Genomic DNA, 6,140 nt, shown 5'->3' with positions numbered 1-6,140 from the left:
ATCAATATAAATATCCCTATCTGGGAGAATCCATTCAGTTTGTGGCATGAAAGTGATGGCTGCCCTGAGGTGGGAGTTGGTTGGTCAGAAGGAAGTAGCAGGTCCTCTCCGTGTGTGGGATTTAGTGTGCACATCAGTAATGTCACATTCTCTCACTCACTGTTTGTGCTGCAAGTATATCTACATAAATTGGACTCCTTCAGGTTAAATGGGCTTAAAGACAAATTGTGACCAAAAAAAGAAATAATCTATGTGAAATATATAATAAATGTACGTAATTATACATAATTTTACATGAACAAATATATCCTAACTTTCCTGAAACTCCCTCTACTATGACAATATAATTAATCTTTGCCCTAAGCCTTCTTATTTTAAAAACAAACTTTTTAAAGGAAAAAAAGCACTCTGCCTGCCCAGATCTCCTTGGATTCTTTTTATCAGCTCTGTATGCTCATCCCCCAATCTTCTGTGTGCTTTGATGCTAGCTTGTGTTTGGGACACTCAGAGGATTGCCTTCTCTTCGTTATGCAATTTGTGTGCACTGGAGCAGCCTCATTGCCATTCTGAAGCTTGGTAGAGGTGAGTTGCTAGTGTGGGAGCACAAAAAGCCCAGCCCCTTTGCCTCCAAGCACAGCTAACAACTCTTCAGGGTAGTTTATGCTCTGAAGATCCCACGGGGTCAGGCTGAATCTGGGGAGTCACCTAAAATCATGCCCTGGCTTGGCTTTCCCCTTTCCAGTCCTGCTCTTCTCACGCAATTACTGATTGCTCTGGGAGCGTCTCCTTAGTAAATTAGAATCACCTGAATCCTTGACTCATCATCTACTTTCCTATGTATGAGGAACTTTATCTAGGACATTTACTGTTTTCTCTCTCTGTCTGATCATTTTTTTTCTTTTGTAAATTATATTTGGGGGAATTACTTGAATTAAGATTACAGGGAGTCCCAGCTCTTTGGAAGGCTGAGGTGGGTGGGTCACTTGAGCACAGGAATTCAATACCAGACTGGGCAATATAGTGAAACCCCATCTCTACTAAAAATACAAAAAGTTATCTGGGCATGGTAGCATTTGCCTGTAGTCCCAGCTTCTTGGGAGACTGAGGCAAGAGAATCACTTGAAGGAGGTGGAGATTCCAATCACATCACTGCATTCCAGCCTCGGTGATGGAGCAAGACTATGTCTCAAGAAAAAAAAAAAGATTATAGAGGAAAAACACATGTACATATACACACACACACAAAACACCCTTTCTTCCCCAAATTGACCACTTTTCAGACATCTCTCGCCAGGAATTTGGTGACATGATCAGTGCAAGTTTTAAAATAATCTTAAAGTTGTTCTTGTTGACTGAAGTACCACAACCTAGAATCCTGTGGCAGTTGCTGGGTTTTTACCTCACTCTTCCCAGTTATCACCTAGCCAGTTGTTTTACATCTCTGTAGCATTCTCCAACTTTTGCTGGGTGTCATTTCTGTGATAGAACTTTTTAAAAAACACTTTTCTGTCATTTATTTTCAACTTTTTATTGAATTATAACATACATAAAGTATACAACTCAACAAATACCACCTCCTACGTCAAGAAATACAACATTACTAGGACCCCAGAAGCACCCCTTTATACCCTCTCTAAACTTATTGCTGTGTTCAATTCCATTATATAATTGTTCTGCCATTTTTTATTTTAAGAGAAGGTAGAAATAGACTCCTTTAGAGACTCATAAATGAATGTATAGATGCTTTGAATTTTCTATTTTTGTAAAGGAGATATAATATGGAAGAGTGTTAATTGTATGACTGGAAAACATCAAGAAATTTTATTTACCAGAAGAATTCTAGACAATATAAATCCAGATGTTTTCTTTAGAAAAATATTTTTGCTAAAATTTTAATAAGTGGAAGAACGTTTCCATTTTTATCTTTCAAGTTTCATACTGCTGAAGGCCAGTTTCTAAAACAAAGAAGAGGTGTAGTCACATCTGATAAGAGAATGGGGGAATATTTGCAGAAGATACAAGATAGAGAATAGGGAGAAGTTATAAGTGAAAAAATCAATAGCACACAAATTGCATAATAAATAGAAGGCAAACTATACGTTAGGAATGAAAGCCCTGTGAGAGACCTTCATTGCAGAGCCCATGAATTCTTTCTGCAAATACTCGATGTTCAAGACATTGTTCTAATGGCCAGATATACAGCAGTGAATAAAAAAGACAAAAATCCCTGCCCACATGGAGCTTATATTCTAGTGGAGGACAAAGACTCTAAACACATAAATGGTTAAAATATATGTGTCAAGGGTGCTATGAGGTAAAATAAGTGCTATGAAGCAAAATAAAGCAGAGGTGTTTGGGCAATTTAAAGTTGGGTGGTAGCGAGGCCAGACCTGGTGGAGAAGATGACATTTGAGTAAAGTCATGAAGGAGGTAAGGGAATGGGCCACATGGACATTTGGCAGGAGAACATCCAAACAGAGGGAATAAAAAGTGCAGATGCCTTAGGAAAGAGTGTTCCTGGAATGCTGGAGAACAGAAAGAATCCTAATGTGGCTGGAGTCAAGTAAAAAGAGTGGAAGCAAAGTTAGAGAGGTTGGGGGTGGAAAGATGCCACCAAGTAGCCCTTGTTGTAGGACTCAGGTTTTACTCTGAATTATATGGGAAGTGTTGGAAGATTTTGAGCTGAGAGGTGGCATACTCTGAATGGTTTTTAAAGGGACCTTCAAGTTGTTTTGTTGCAGATCGATTTTGGTGAGGAGCAAGGACAAAAGCAGGAAAACTATTTTGGAAGGTGACCTGGTTTGGATCTGTGTCTCCACCAAATCTCATGTTGCATTGTAATTCCCAGTGTTGGGGGTGGGGCCTGGTGGGAGGTGACTGGATCATGGGAGCAGAGTTCTCATGAATGGTTTAGCATCATCCCCCCTTGCTACTGTAAAATGATAGGGTTCTCACAAGATCTGGTCATTCAAAAGTGTGTAGTACCTTCCCCTGCCCCCTTCCTCCTGCTCCAGCCATGTGAAGATACCTGCTTTGGCTTTGTCTTCCACCATAAGTAAATGATCCCTGAAGCCTCCCCAGTAGCAGATGCTACCATACTTGCACAGCCTGTGGAGCATGGCCAATTAAACCTCTTTTCTTACAAATTACCCAGTCTCAGGCATTTCTTTATAGCAATGTGAGAACAGAGCAATACAGAAGGTATTACAATCATCTGAGAGATTAGGGTGGTACCAAAAAAGTAGAAACTGGAGGTGCTGAGAGTGGATTTTAGAGATATTTTGAAAACAGAATTGGCTGGCTTTGGTGAGAATTGGATTCAGCAGGTAAGAGGGAGATGTTAAGAAAGACATCAGTGAATAAGTCATGTGTTTTGTGTTTAGTTCAATTTATTTTTGCAAACATTTGTTTTCTACTATATGTTATTTACTGTGTATGCGGCACTGTGCTTGCCTCATATACAGTAATTTCTCTGGAAAGAGAAACAGACATTTAAATCAATAAATCTGCATATACTATATTAAGTCTAATAATCAAAGTATACTCAAGTTCTGAAAGTGGGAAGGGGTCAACACTGTCACAGAAATACAGGAAGATGGCAATGGAAATTCTTTGAGAAGAATGATGACTAAGTTGAATATTGATGGACACCTGAGTGTTTTCTTTTTTCTTTTTTTTTTTTTTTGCAGGTTTTACATATATATATATATTTTTTTTTAATTTTACTTTAAGTTCCAGGATACATGTGCAGAACGTACGATTTTGTTACATAGTATATGTGTGCCATGGTGGTTTGCTGCACCTATTGGCCCATCCTCTAAGTTCCCTGCCCTCACACCTAACTCCCCAACAGGCCCTGGTGTGTGTTGTTCCCCTCCCTACATCTGTGCATTCTCAGTGTTCAGCTCCCACTGCTAAGTGAGAACATGTGGTGCTTGGTTTTCTATTCCTGTGTTAGTTTGCTGGAAATGATGGCTTCCAGCTTCATCTATGTCCCTGCAAAGGACATAATTTCATCTCTTTTTATGGCTGCACACTCTTCCATGGTATATATGTACCACATTTTCTCTATCCAGTCTGTCATTGTTGGGCATTTGAGTTGGTTCCATGACTTTGTTGTTGTAAATAGTGCTGCAATAAACATGTGTGCATGTGTCTTTATAGTGGAATGATTTATATTCCTTTAGGTATATACTCAGTAATGGGATTGCTGGGTCAAACCTGAGTGTTTTCTAAGCATTAGAAGGGGATAGAGGAATAATATTCTAGAGAGGAGTCACTGCTAGTCCAAAGGTACAAAGGAATGAAACAACATGGTGTGTCTAGGGAATGAGAAGCAGATTGGATTGACTGGAATGTGAAGTCTAAGGTGTGGAGAAGCTGGGAGCTGAATGGAGCATAAGAAAAAAGGTCTTACATGCCCTGCTTCAGGCCTGAGCTTTGTTCTACAGGAGAGCTAGTGAAAGATTTTAAATAAGGGAAAGTTGTAAACAGGCTTACATTTTATGAAATATCACTCCACTGGCCATGTGGAGGTGGATTAGAGAGAGTAGATGAGAGGATAGAAACCCATTTGAAAGGTATTACAACCATTGCAGCAAGAGCTGAGATCCTGAATTAAGGTGATGGCAGAGGTAGCAGAAAAGAAAAAATGAATTTAAAAGATAGAAATAACAAGGCTCAGTCAGTGATCATGGTTATAATGACTAAAGGAGAAGGCAGACTCTGGGAGGCTAGAAGGATGTAGTTCCCTCAATTAAGTTTAGGGAATTCTTGAAAAGGAGAAGGTCATGGAAGTGGGGGAAAGTGATGAGATCAATTACAACATGTTGAGATGAAGAGCCTGGGAGATAAAGAGGACATCTCCAGGGAGCAGTTAGATACATGTCCCTAGAAATTAGCAGAGAGGCCTAGCCTTTAGCTATAGATTTAGGGGTCAACAGCATAGAGCAGGTATTTAAAAGAACAGGAGCACATTTGACTATCAAGAAGGAAGGCTTAAATTGAAAAAGGGTGGTCAGAAACAGAATCCTCAGAAACATCAACTTCTAAGAAGAGAACACAAGAAGGCAAATCAGCAACTGACACTGAGTATATATGGTCAGAGAGTAAGACCTCAGCCAGATGAAAAGGGGCCTCCAAAGTCATACGGAAGAGGGAGGGGTGATTGAGAGGTAGGGAGGGGGTGGTTGAGAGGTTGAGAGTGGCAAAAACCATGATAAGATCAAGTAAGCTAAGGACATAGATACATTGTGAATTGGTTATTAGGAGGTCATTGTTGATCAGAGACAGGGCAATTCCAATGATACAGTGTTAGGGTGTGAGACAGGTACAAATCAGATTATAGTGGTTTGATTGGTAGACAGGAGGTGAGAGAGTATCTAGACACATGTATAGGCTCTTCTTTCAATGTGGTTGACTGTGAATTTGAAAATGCCTCTCCTGCACACAGGTGAGACTATGCCCAGGCTGACTAGAGACTGGAGTAGAAGGAGGGGTCTCTTACCCAAAGCTGTGGCAGATGTTGAAAGCAAGTGAATATTCAGAGCTGACTGTGAAATGGAAACTGACTCCAGAATGCCAGGAAGTGGGGTTTGAAAGGACCTCCAATGATGAGGGGCTGGAGCCAATGTCTGAAGCTGGATTAGGCACTGAGGATAAGATAGCTAGCTAGAATGTTTGTAGGCAGCTACTCAAGAAGAATGGAAAGGGCAGGGGATGGTGTGTGCTGCATGGCCTGCAGGTCAAGGGACTGATCAGGGACCCTGGCTCTGTGAGAGAGGGAGGAAAACTAATAATTTGAGAAAATGGGAAGGGGTTAAGGCCTAGCTTCAGAGTTTCAGGACAGGCTAAGCAGAAGTAGGGCAGTTTGAGGGCTAAAAGACTAGCAGCTGATGGTTTTATACATGTAAAGATTTCTGAGAAAAAGGGGTCCCAGGTGATAAAGTCTGGGACATAGTCATGGCAGTTGACCACAGGACGGGGTAGAAAGATGCAGGTGCTAAGAACTGAGGAGGTTAAAGTTCTGAGAAGCTGCAGTGCTAATCGAGTCCTCCCCACGAGCACTGAAGTCACCCAGATGATGGCAGAAGTTGGATTTGAGAGAAAGAACATTCTCAGTCCTCAATGAACATGGAGGA

Source organism: Cebus imitator, unplaced genomic scaffold (genome assembly GCF_001604975.1).
Source record: "Cebus imitator isolate Cc_AM_T3 unplaced genomic scaffold, Cebus_imitator-1.0 Scaffold53, whole genome shotgun sequence".
NCBI classification, from domain to species: Eukaryota; Metazoa; Chordata; class Mammalia; order Primates; family Cebidae; genus Cebus; species Cebus imitator.
This window is presented reverse-complemented; position numbering follows the sequence as displayed.